We start from the raw sequence: 14,467 nt of genomic DNA, 5'->3' as shown, positions 1-14,467 counted from the left end.
GTGTAGGCTTCCTGGTGTAGGGAACTAGTGCCTGAGCTCTGGTGGATGAGGCTGGATCTTGTCTTTCTGGTGGGCACATCCACGTCTGGTGGTGTATTTTGGGGTGTCTGTGGCCTTATTATGATTTTAGGCAGCCTCTCTGCTAATGGATGGGGCTGTGTTCCTATCTTGCTAGTTGTTTGGCATAGGGTGTTCAGCACTGTAGCTTGCTGGTCATTGAGTGATGCTGGGTCTTGATGTTGAGATGGAGATCTCTGAGAGATTTTTGGCGTTTGGTATTACGTGGAGCTGGGAGGTCTCTTGTGGACCAGTGTCCTGAAGTTGGCCCTCCCACCTCAGAGGCACGGCCCTGATGCCTGGCTGGAGCACCAAGAGCCTTTCATCCACACGGCTCAGAGTAAAAGGGAGAAAAAATAGAAAGAAAGAAAGAGGCTATAATATAGTGAAGTAAAATAAAGCTATTGTAAAGCAAAGCTATACAGACAAAATCTCACCCAGAAGCATATACATATACACTCACAAAAAAAAAAGGAAAAGGGGAAAAATTAATATATCCTGCTCCCAAAGTCCACCTCCTGAATTTGGGATGATTCGTTGTCTATTCAGGTATTCAACAGGTGCAGGCACATCAAGTTGTTTGTGGAGCTTTAATCCGCTGCTTCTGAGGCTGCTGGGAGAGATTTCCCTTTCTCTTCTTTGTTCGCACAGCTCCTGGGGTTCAGCTTTGGATTTGGACCCGCCTCTGCGTGTAGGTCGCCTGAGGGCGTCTGTTCCCCGCCCAGACAGGACGGGGTTAAAGGAGCAGCTGCTTCGGGGGCTCTGGCTCACCCAGGCCGCGGGGAGGGAGGGGTACAGAGGAGGCGGGGCGAGCCTGTGGCGTCAGAGGCCGGCGTGACGTTGCACCAGCCTGAGGCGCGCAGTGCGTTCTCCCGGGGAATTTGTCCCTGGATCATGGGACCCTGGCAGTGGCGGGCTGCACTGGCTCCCGGGAGGGGCGGTGTGGAGAGTGACCTTTGCTCACACACAGGCTTTTTGGAGGCGGCAGCAGCAGCCCCAGCGTCTCACGCCCGTCTCTGGGGTCCGCGCTGATCGCCGCGGCTCGCGCCCTTCTCTGGAGTTCGTGTAGGCGGCGCTCTGAATCCCCTCTCCTTGAGCGCAGCGAAACAGAGGTTAAGAAAAAGTCTCTTGCCTCTTTGGCAGCTGCAGACTTTTTCCCGGTCTCCCTCCCAGCCAGCTGTGGTGCACTAGCCCCTTCAGGCTGTGTTTACACCAACAACCCCAGTCCTCTCCCTGCGATCTGACCGAAGCCCGAGCCTCAGCTCCCAGCCCCGCCCGCCCCGGCAGGGGAGCAGAGAAGCCTCTCGGGCTGGAGTGTGCTGGTCGGCACCGCTCCTCCGTGCGGGAACCTCTCCGCTGTGCCCTCCGCACCCCTGTGGCTGCGCTCTCCTCCGTGGCTCCGAAGCTTCCCCCCTCTGCCACCCGCAGTCTCTGCCCACGAAGGGGCTTCCTAGTGCGTGGAAATCTTTCCTCCTTCACAGCTCCCTCCCACTGGTGCAGGTGCCGTCCCTATTCTTTTGTCTCTGTTATTTCTGTTTTCTCTTTTGCCCTACCCAAGTACGGGGGGAGTTTCTTGCCTTTTTGGAGGTCGGACGTTTTCTGCCAGCGTTCAGTGGGTGTTCTGTAGGAGCAGTTCCACGTGTAGATGTATTTCTACTGTATCTGTGGGAAGGAAGGTGATCTCCGCGTCTTACTCTTCCGCCATCTTCTCTCCTCCCCATATGTCCCATTTTAACTATAAAATTACCAATGCTATTTTTTTATGCTGTGTTTTATTAATTTTCTCTTCCAACAAAGAAATGTAACAATATCAATAAATCTGTTACTATTACTACTATCACTACTACTAGTAATAATAATAATGATTATCATATTAATGATAAATTCACTAGTCTTTCTATTACCATCTGCTATTTTCTAACTTGTTTCCCAGGATGCTCTTACTCAAAAGTTCAATCATGTTTGAGAGTGGAAGCTAGTAAGACCACTAAAATAGAGCAAGCAAGTCCTTCCTCTCTCAAGTTAACTATCAATACATTACGGTGCTTCTGTATTTCTTTATATAATTTAGCTTGCTGATTTTTAAACTGGCTGTCTAGTTATTAACTGCATAAACCAGAGTGCTTTTTTTCTATTAATTAAAGAATATTAGCCTTGTTTATTCCCACTTTGTCACTTCCATGAGTTCCTTTGTTAAATGATTTTAGCTTGAAGCATCAATTGAAATCTGTTACGCTTTTCCCCCTTTTATATACTCATTGGCATCAAAGGGGAGATGAAGTCCTCACCTGTAAAACTACTGAAGTCATGAGATTTTTGTGCTCCTCTTTCCTGAACTCAAATGGTTGTGGACTAAGATATAAAATTGACGGTGCCAAGCCTGTAGTTAGCATAACGCATCTAGTTTCTCAGCTCTTCTACAGATCACAGAATCCATTGAAATTGTCAACATATGTGGCAAAACCTCAAGATAACACTCTTTGAGTTAATTTGGATGTGTTAGCATTTTCTGATCCACAGTCCTCTGTAGACTTAATCCTCAAAGAAAGTGGAGGAGGTACAAATGGAATCTGCTTTGTAAGGAGGGGCATATGGAGAAGAGGGTGAAGCTGAGCCAGTTTTGGCAGGCAAACCCCTCTTAGAATCACACGGTGGAGAGTGAATGTTTGCATCACTATTGTTTCTGCTGACCTCATCTCTCAAGATCCAAACACCCGGGGGAGTCCTGTGACTACTGACGCTAAGTAACAGGGGGGATTCTTGAAATGACAGTTGATATTCTGGAAAGTCTCAATCAGCCTTATGACCTGGAATCTTTTGCATGAAAATTTTTGCACTAGAGTTCACTTTATCCTGCAGCTTGGAAAGATTTGGATTAGACAGTGAGCTAGGAATCAAACAACCTACAGAGAGCCTCTTAAAAACACAGAGATCTCTGCAAAATTATAAAACCCAAAATCCTATTTTGGGTATCTGAGAACTCTGGAAAATGGAAGGAATAATCTTGGAGATCTGAGAACAGTGTACATATGGGTCCCCCTCATACATTCTGGAAAGCAGGGAAAAGACAGTCTTACAACCTATACCATACTAAAGTGGACTAAGTCCAGAAGAGTAAAAATAGAAGCAGGAGAAGCCCAGGTATCAATAGAAAACTATGAGAATAATTGGAATTAATAATTGGAATGAATTCACCGGTAAAGTCATCTGTCTGGTCCTGGGCTTAATTTGTTGAGAGAATTTTGATTACTGATTCAATCCCCTTGCTCCTAATTGTTTTGTTCAGATTTTCTATTACTTCATGATTCAGTCTTGGTAAGTTTGCATGCCTCTAGGAATTTATTCATTTCTTCTATGTTATCTAATTTGATGATGTATAATTCTTCATAGTAGTCTAGTGAAAGATAGATACTGTGTGGTATCACTTATCTGTGGAGTATAAACAAATAAAAAAAAATTCATAGAAACAGAGAATAGAATGGTGGTTTCCACAGGCTGTGGGGAAGGGAGAAATAGGACGATACAGGTCAAAAGGTTTAAACTTTCAGTTTTAAGAAGAAGTTCTGAGGATCTAATGTGTAGCATGGTGACTACAGTTAATAATACAGTATTGCATACCTGGAAGCTGCTGAGAGTACATGCTAAGTGTTCTCAACACACATACAGACAGTAAGTGGAAATATACAATACAATAAAATAAATATAGAGCAAGAGAAAATGTGAGATAAGCTCTTTAATCTGGCTCCTGTGGACTCAGAGAGAGCCTGATGGGAGATGACTCAAAGATTTCCAGGCTGCATGGTTACATTTCCCACTTCAAATTTTTAGCTGAAAATCGGCTGCACCTTTCTGCATGCACCATAGTTCAGTGAAGGGGTTGTCCAGCAACTGGAGGCCAAAATGTGATTAGCAGGTGCCCTAGTCTCAGTGAAAGGCAATAGGGGCCAGCGCCCCATAGATATCAGCCAGGCCAGGGAAGTCAAGGACAGATGAAATATAAGATTCTAGGAAATTAGGTAACCCCTAGAGTTAGGGTTAGGAGAAGAGGGAGAAAAACATCCTGAATAAACTAATTATTTGTGACAAACAAATAGATCTATAAACCTGATTTGATTATTATTTTTTTGTTTGTTTCAGAATCATGAGGAAACACAATGTGAGGAAACATAATGGCATTGCTAGATTAAATTATATGGGTAGGGAATTGAATAGGAGCTCATGAACTAAGTTAAATTCCTTTATAAGACTATGAATAAGGTAGATGATTTTTGCGGACATTTGAGATTTGATTGTGGATTACATATCTGCCTGTACTCTGTCTTTCACAATTTTCTCCAGGGCTAATTTTGTCCTTTAAATTCTCCTGATTCGCTTTCATTTGATCACAGGAAATTATTGCCCTCATGTCTCATGATGCATTGGCTATAACACTCTAATTCTGCCTATTTCTCTCAAAAAATACTATGTTCTGGACCTCTCTCACCCCTCGTCATAACTGCATTCACTCCATCAAAATGTACGTGGTCTATGTGCTACTATTTCTAGCTTATAATAAAATGCTAACATCAATCAACTTAAAACCTGTCATATAAAGAATTATAAAGGTACCAGGGTTACTTTGCCTGGAACATTGTGGCCTTTAGACAGTTAGATGGCAGTTATTTTGTACGGGAATTTGTTAAGGGTGACTTCAGCTGAAAATTGTGACATTATATCTGCATTTACTACGTAAATTATAAAGGAGTGTCATTAAACCTACTTGAGGACTAAGCAACACTGTGAAACTCTCAGCAAATACAGTTACCCCTGGCCACAGTTAGTAAAGAGCAGAGAAACCGTGGTTAATGCAATGTGGATCTGAATTTTTAATTTATTCAATATGGATTAATTTCCACTTCAATTTAAAACCTGAAGAAATACAAAATATCATTCTATAAACACAAATGAACTGTTTTGTTACCATTATATTTCACCCTAACTGTTGCATCATGTATATTATAATTGTGTAGTAGTGTGAGTATCTGGCACGTGTATCTTTCTGGAGGTATGCATAAATATATCTAGTCAGTATCAATGGATTCAGTCCAAGTGTTTTTGTCTAAACACTAATGTCTATAACATTACAAATAACATTGTAGCTTGTTTATTGTGATATTTTATGCAGAAAGTTAAGTGGTACTACGTACATCATAATTTTAAATTAAATTATAATACTTATGACTTTATAATATAATTAAATTATTTTCTAGTTAAAAATAAGAAGGTACACATTGAATTCACAATAAAGAAATATTGATACAGAATGAATTAAAGATTCAGAAGATGGAAAAAGTAATTTATAAAAGACTTCAAAAGATGTAAGTTATTAATTTTATAATGAATGCCAATTGCAATTTGCTAGGCTGAATAAAATGAAAAATACTATATGTTTGATGCTTAAAATAAATTTACAGATAATAATGTTGACAAAAATGACATATTCATAATATTCACTTAATCTGAAAGGAAATTTCTTCCCAAAATAAAAATTAAAATAGATAAAAGTATTTACCTGAAACTGGAATTAAAAATTCAACAAAATTTTAAAAATCATATCTGAGTGTGTAACTTTGGCAAGCTATCAGATGACTTGGTTCTTAAGCAAAATGCAAAGTATTTTTGAATGGTGAGAAAATAAAATGAATTACTAATTATTATTTATGGAAATTTATTACACAATTATATGTTCAAACTAAAAAATTAATGAAGTGAAAAGTGAACTAAAATTTTAATGAAGTGAAAGATCTTCCCTTACACCACCAATTGCCTGTGCAATATAAAAACTTTCCAACAATATTTATGATCAGTTGATTCAAAATATTAAATTTGCAAGTACTTTTCTTTAGTTTCACTCAGTTACCTGGTGCAAGAGACATTGCTCGGTTAAAACATCGAGTATATATTTTCTCAAAGTATTTAGAAATTAAGAAAAAATGTTTCCAATTTGCAGCCTAAAAATTGAGGTCATGGCATAGATATTTTAAATTAAGTTGCATTTGTCAAAAAAGAATCTCAACTAGATATGGAATAATTAATTCTTATGATGGATGATACTCCAGTAATTTTTGGTTTGAAAATCTGAATTTATTGGAATTTTAAAACAAGCAAATGATAGTTATTTAATTCCTTTACTGTATGAAAAAATATATATAACCGAGTTTGTTTGTAGAATTTTTTGAAAAAAGGGAATGCTTCCTAAATATTCAGTAATCAGGGACAAACATTAGTTATTATATCTGTTTCTTCATATCACACTACTGATGTACAAGTTATGTTTAAATTTCCCAGGAAAAGTACATCTTTTATGTTACTTATCTTGATAACAAGACAGGGTGCATAATTTATGATGCTCTGTGCAGAATGAAAATGTGGGACCACTTGCTAAAAAATTATTAAGAAGTTTAAGACATCAACAGCAGAACATTAAACCAAGCAGGGCTCTTCCAGGTGTACATCCTATGCAAACGCACAAGTCCCACACTTATGAAGTCAAACTTGCTGAATGAGTACAATTGATGTTGAAATTGAGCTTTCAAAATACATATCAATAATAATTATTTTGCCCATTTTTCTAACATGAATCAATCTGTAGATGATATTAACTGCAACCTATGGCATTATATGCAATAGCTTTAAAAACTACTAGAAAATTTAAATAACACTTTGTTGATATTGATAAATTTATAGTTTCTTTTCCATTTATTCAATATACTTTACATTTTATGCTAGTAATACTGAGTGGACATAATAGTTCATGAATTTCCTGAATTTGCGTAGACATTTTGGAACTGATATGCTTCTGCTTCAAAGTCAAATCAATTCTTGTAAAAATTATAAACCAGCTTTTTGAACATGGATCGTTAAAGGAAAATGATGTTTTGGTACCTGATTCAATTATTAGAAAATGTCTCTGTATGTCCAAAATATCTTTGGAACTACATGGGGATAGTATCTACTGTTTCAATTGAAATTTTGTAAAAGCCAAATTCAAATCTAGTGTCTCTGATGAAAATTTGTGTTCTTATTGAAATGTAATATAAACATAAAATGTACACTAAATTTTAAAGTCTTGTATAAAAATTGAACGTAAAATATCAGTAATCTTACAATGATTATGTGTTGAGATAATATTTGGAACTTTAGAGTTAAGTAAACTCTATTGTAAAAATTAGTTTTAACTGTTTTTTCTTACTTTTTTGTATGAGTCTTGATGAAAAGTCAAACCCATGTATGTGGCCTACATTATTTTTTTCTTGACAATACTTACTTTTTCAACTGTCAGTAATTACTTATGCTATCCTATATTTCATCTTTTTTATTAAACAAAGGCTTAGAAACTATAGTCTGTGAGACAAATTTTTTCTACAGACTCTTTTTGAGAATAAAATTTTATCTGAAAAGTCATCCTTTTTAAAATGTATTGTCAATGGATGTTTTTACATCATAATGGTATATTTGAGTTATTGAGTCAATGGTATATTGGGTCACAAAGTCCACAAAGCCTAAAATATTTACTCCCTGCTATAGAAGATATATAGCATTTGTCTTCTAGGTATTTGGCCATTTGGTGCTGAAATTGGAGAAGGGATGCAAGTACCAAAATGCTGAACTGAACATTACAAGATCCTGAAAGCTCAGAGACGGCTGGGGGAGATTCCTTAGCATATGTTGGTCATTTTTAATATAGCAGTGACAAGAGGATAATGTAACTTTCACTAAATTTCCACAGAATCAAAGAATGCTAAAACTGGGAGAAAATCTGACTTTTGCAAGGAGAGGGCAATACATTTTTTCCCCTCTCTATTGTACATGCTTTGTTCAGAATGTCAATTTTAGAACTAGATTCTTGCTGGTAGTAGCTTTAGTTAACCTCATAATTTACAATTGAGTTCCATGATAACAATAAAGGTAAATTTCCTACATTCTAAAAAGTAACATCTAAAATTAGGTTGCCCTCTGACCCCAGAAGCCATGGCTACTGGAAAGGGGGCCTTGACATTATTTACATAATTTACTTTCTGTGTGGTCCAAAAGTCAGATAGAAGACCAATAGTTGAAAACTATATCCATTTATGGAAAAAATATTATTAGCCATTAAGGAAATCCACATCAGAACCAGAATGAGATACCACTTCACTCATGAGGATGGCCATAATCATTTTAAAAAATGGAAAATAACAATGTTGGCAAGGATGTGGTGAAATTAGAAAATTGGAACCCTCCTACTTTCCTGGCAAGAATGTAGAATGGGGCACAGCTGCTGTGAAAAACATTTTGGAGCTTTCTCAAAATGTTAAACGTAGAATTACCATATAATAGCAATCCCACTCCTAAGTATGTATCCAATATATATATAGTTGAAAACAGATATTCAAATAAAAACTTGTATATGAATGTTTACACCAAAACTATTTACAAAAGCCAAAAGATGTAAACAACTCAAATACCTATCAACTGATGAATGGATAAGTAAAATGTGGTGTCTCTGTAAAACAGAATACTACTGTCATAAAAGAATGAAGTACTGATACATGCTACAACATTTATGAACCTTAACAGGATTATTTTAGTGAAAAAAGCCAGACACAAAAGACCACTTATTGTATGATCCCATTTATATGAAATATCCAGCACAGGCAAACAGAGAAAGAGAGAGGAAGCAGATTAATGATTGTCAGGGCATGAGAGCTGGGGATAATGGAAAATAACTGCTTAATGGCTACAGGGTTCCTTGGGGAGGTGAAAATGTTCTGGAACTAGGAATCACATCCAAGGTTGGTTGAATCCTACATGGAAGGCCAATAGTACTAGGCATTTTATATAAGGGACTTTAGTATCTGTGGACTTCAGCATCCATGGGGGTCCTGGAACAAATCCCCTGTGGATAGCAGAGATAACTGCAGTGGTGATAGTTGCACCACACTGTGAATGAACAAAATGTCACTGTATTGTACACATTATATGGCTAAAATGATACATTTTATGTTTATATGTATCTTATCACAATAAAAATTATAGCAATTTAGAATATGAACCAACATACCGCTATGAAATGATGAGAAATGTCCATAATTATCTTAAACAAATGGGTTTTCTGAAGGATTAGTGAAGTCCTGGGAAGACTATTGTCAGTAAGCTGTCAATGGCATCAAGTATTTGATAGAAGTTGGATTTGATGACTTCTAATGATCCCGGAACTATTCAATTTTTTAAAATAAAAATATGACCTAATGTTCCAAATAACACTTAAAAAAATTTGTACGTTTAATTTGCTTAACCAGATGGCTATATAATTTTGAAAATTTTAAATGATAAATGCAGGGGTGTATCTTTGTTAAAATGGTCATTTTTGCACAGCACAAAGCATACTTTAGTATTACAGGGTGGCTCTTGCCAAGTTCTATTACTTAGAAATAACACCATTTATTTCAGGGAATCTGCTGGCTTTGGATTAAATAAATTATGAGTTTACTCCCCCAGGGGGAATCTCATGGTACTATTTATTAGATAGCTCATGTTGGATATAGAATTTGTCTTTTATTGTATAGCTTGTGATATATATGGAATTGCTTTAAAACAACAATGGCAATTACTTTCCTGGGTTACAATGGAGAAAGTGGAAATGGAATGAGGAGGAATACATATGGATTTCATAGAGAAATTATTCTGTTATCTGTCTATCAGGTATTAAGGATTGAGAACTATTACAGTTGTTTCCAGCGTGGATTGCAAATCTGGAATGAACTCTCAAAAAGTACCCTAGTTAAGACTAGAATAGAATGTTTCTAGTTCTTAAAAAATATGACTTGAGAATTCTCAGAAATTCCTGTTGTTGTTGCTATTACTATTACTTAACATTCTAGAAAGTTATTTAAATGAGTTTTATAGATAGTGTTGTCTCAAAGTAGCTATTTTGGATGAAACCTATTTAAATACCATGATTAAGATTATGTGTCTGTTGAGACACATAATTCTGCATGAGCATCTTTTTCTTTTTTTAGTAGATCTTTATTGGAGTATAATTGCTTCACAGTACTGTGTTAATTTCTTTTTCACAACAAAGCGAATCAGCCATATGCATACACATGTTCCCATATCCCCTCCCTCTTGAGCCTCCCTCCCATCCTCACTATCCCAACCCTCTAGGTCACTGCAAAGGGCCGAGCTGATCTCCCTGTACTATGCTGCTGCTTCCCACCAGCCAATCGACAGATGAATGGATAAAGAAGATGTGGCACATATATACAATGGAATATTAGCCATAAAAAGAAAAGAAATTGAGTTATTTGTAGTGAGGTGGATGGACCTAGAGTCTGCCATACAGAGTGAAGTAAGTCAGAAAGAGAAAAACAAATTCCGAATGCTAACGCATATATTCGGAATCCATGAGCATCTTATATTCACACAGGCTGGATCTTCTGAGCAAAGGACACTGACAGTCTTTGCAAGGATATCTGCATATTTGCAAAGATATACTCCCTTTGCTAGACTATGCTGTCCTGAGTAAACACAACCCATTTATCTTTGACACTCAAACTTTGCTGTGGATAGCAAATGCGTAGAAAATATTCTTTGAAAATATAGGCAGTATCACCCTTCAAGCCAGAGAGGGAAGCTTTTTTAATAGCACAGATAGGGAAGGTCTCTCTCCTCAGAAACATTCCAAGAGAATAAAATATCATTCCCCTCTCTGGAAAGGAATTTACTTTCTCTTTTTTTTTTAACTTTTAATTTTATATTGGAGTATAGTTGATTAACAATGTTGTGATCATTTCAGGTGTATAGCAAAGTGATTCAGTTATACATATACATGTATCTATTCTTTTTCAAATTCTTTTCCCATTTAGGTTGTTACATAATACTGAGCAGAGTTCCCTGTGCTATACAGTAGGTCTTTGTTGTTTATCCGTTTTAAATATAGCAGTGTGTACATGTCGATACCAAACTCCCTAAATAACTTACTCTCTTATATTACTAAGTAAAGATACATCTCTTTCTCTTTCTCCCTCTCTCTCTCTCTCTCTCTCTCTCTCTCTCTCATAAACAGATAACCAGCAGCCCTATATAAGATCACTGTTTCCCACTGTGGGGTTCCTCACCCATACTGCATCCGACGGAATGTGGTGTGCCATTAATCCCTCACCAAGTCACCCTTGTGGGAACTGACACTCAAGAAACTGACACATACTATTGCTATGGTTGATGCTATTTCTTTTCTTTTTTTTTTTTAACATCTTTATTGGAGTATAATTGCTTTACAATGGTGTGTTAGTTTCTACTTCATAACAAAGTGAATCAGCTATACATATACATGTATCATAACCCCATATATCCTCCCTCTTGTGTCTCCCTCCCACCTGCCCTATCCCACCCCTCTAGGTGGTAACAAGGCACTGAGCTGATCTCCCTCTGCTATGTGCCTGCTTCCCAATAGCTGTCTATTTTACATTTGGTAGTGTATATATGTCCATGCCACTCTCTCACTTCGTCCCAGCTTACCCTTCCCACTCCCTGAGTCCTCAAGTCCATTCTCTATGTCTGCGTCTTTATTCTGGTCCTGTCCCTAGGTTCTTCAGAACCAGGTTTTTTTATTTTATTTTATTTTATTTTTTTTAGATTCCATGTACATGTGTTAGCATACAGTATTTGTTTTTCTCTTTCTGACTTACTTTGCTCTGTATGACAGACTCTAGGTCCATCCACCTCACTACAATTAATTCAATTTTGTTTCTTTCTATGGCTGAGTAATATTCCATTGTATATATGTGCCACATCTTCTTTATCCATTCATCTGTCAATGGACAATTAGTTTGCTTCCATGTCCTGGCTATTGTGAATAGAGCTGCAATGAACATTGTGGTACATGACTATTTTTGAATTATGGTTTTCTCAGAGTATACACCCAGTAGTGGGATTGCTGGGTTATATGATAGTTCTCTTTTTAGTTTTTTTAAGGAATCTCCATACTGTTCTCCATAGTGGCTGTAACAATTTACATTCCCACCAACAGGGCAAGAGGGTTCCCTTTTCTCCACACCCTCTCCAGCATTTATTGTTTGTAGATTTTTTTGATGATGGCCATTCTGACTGGCGTGAGGTGATACCTCATCGTAGTTTTGATTTGCATTTTTCTAATGATTAGTAATGTTGAGCATTCTTTCATGTGTATGCTGGCAATCTGTATATCTTCTTTGGAGAAATGTCTATTTAGGTCTTCTGCCAATTTTTGGATTGGGCTGCTTTTTGATACTGAGCTGCATGAGCTGCTTGTAAATTTTGAGATTAATCCTTTGTCAGTTGATTCATTTGCAAATATTTTCTCCCATTCTGATGGTTGTCTTTTCATCTTGTTTATGGTTTCCTTTGCTGTGCAAAAGTTTTTAAGTTTCATTAGGTCCCATTTCTTTATTTTTGTTTTTATTTCCATTACTCTAGGAGATGGGTCAAAAAGGATCTTGCTGTGATTTATGTCATTGAGTGTTCTGCCTATGTTTTCCTCTAAGAGTTTTATAGTCTCTGGCCTTACATTTAGGTGTTTAATCCATTTTGAGTTTATTTTTGTGTATTGTGTTAGGGAGTGTTCTAATTTCATTCTTTTACATGTAGCTGTCCAGTTTTCCCAGCACCACTTATTGAAGAGGCTTTTCTCCATTGTATATTCTTGCCTCCTTTATCAAAAATAAGGTGACCATATGTGTGTGGGTTTAATCTCTGGGTTTTCTATCCTGTTCCATTGATCTATATTTCTGTTTTTGTGCCAGTACCATACTGTCTTGATTACTGTCGTTTTGTAGTACAGTCTGAAGTCAGGGAGCCTGATTCCTCCAGCTCCATTTTTCTTCCTCAAGTTTGCTTTGGCTATTCGGGGTCTTTTGTGTTTCCATACAAATTGTGAAATTTTTTGTTCTAGTTCTGTGAAAAATGCCATTGGTAATTTGATTGGGATTGCATTGAATCTGTAGATTACTTTGGGTAGTATAGTCATTTTCACAATGTTGATTCTTCCAATCCAAGAACATGGTATATCTCTCCATCTGTTTGTATCATCTTTAATTTCTTTCATCAGTGTCTTATAGTTTTCTGCATATGGGTCTTTTATCCCCTTAGGTATATTTCTGTGAGTAGTAAGTGTCCTTGTCTCTGACTCAAAGTGTCTTCAGTACACATGTATGAACATACATATATGTCCATAAATACTCACAAAACATATATGTACCAAAAATGTGTGCATATGTATATACATAATGCATATGTACAAACACATGCACAGATTTTTTTTTTTTTTTTTTGGCTGCACCACGTGGCAGGGATCAAACCCATGCCCCCTGCAACAGAAGCACAGAGTTCTAACAATTGGGCTACCAGGGAATTCCCCATGCACAGATATTTATAACTATGACAGGCTAACTTATTGGTTTAGAAGGAAGGTAGAATCTAAGACCCTTCAAAGTTCTTGACTAACATTTTTCACCACAGTCAGGCAAAATCAACTAAGCAGAAGAATTAATACAAAGTTAGGTGTGTTAAAATTTCCTCCTGTCCAGGTGTGTTATGCAATTATTCATATATTACTTCTTTACTAGACTATACTGAAGGAAATAAATACATCTAATTTGCTTTTATGACACATAATAGTATTATATTAAGAGGTAAATAAACTCACATATGCTTTATTGTATATTGAATCCAAGTTTTACAAATTTAAAACAATATTTTAAAGCTTGGTTGAATGTGCTAGTATTTGAAAGACTAGGTGACTTAGAGACTTTAGCAGAGGACTTCCTTGGTGGTGCAGTGGTTAAGAATCTGCCTGCCAATTCAGGGGACACGGGTTTGATGCCTGGTCCGGGAAGATCCCACATGCCTCAGAGCAACTAAGCCCGTGCACCACAACTACTGAAGCCTGCACGCCTAAAGCCGACGCTCCCCAACAAGAGAAGCCACCGCAATGAGAAACCCGCGTACCACAATGAAGAGTAGCCCCCGCTCGCCGCAACTAGAGAAAGCCCGTGTACAGCAACAAAGACCGAGCGCAGCTAAAAATAAATATGTAAATAAATAAATTTATATTAAAAAAATGACTTTAGCAGAACTTAGACAATCTTAACTTACAGAATCTAATATATATATATATCTCAAATATAAAAATATAAATACATCTACAATGGATTTACCTATTGCTGTCAAAATGTAAAAGAATTTTGTTAATAACTTACTTTTGAAATAATTCTGTAAAGACGAACTCATTAAATTTGCAATTGGCTATGATTTATACTGTGGCCAGGGAACACTGCCTGCCATTCCAGTAAACAACAAATGTTGTCCACCACCAAGCTGTCGGAATCAAGGATGGAGAAAAAAACAGGAAACA

Source organism: Eschrichtius robustus, chromosome 4, assembly GCF_028021215.1.
Source record: "Eschrichtius robustus isolate mEscRob2 chromosome 4, mEscRob2.pri, whole genome shotgun sequence".
NCBI classification, from domain to species: domain Eukaryota; kingdom Metazoa; phylum Chordata; class Mammalia; order Artiodactyla; family Eschrichtiidae; genus Eschrichtius; species Eschrichtius robustus.
This window is presented reverse-complemented; position numbering follows the sequence as displayed.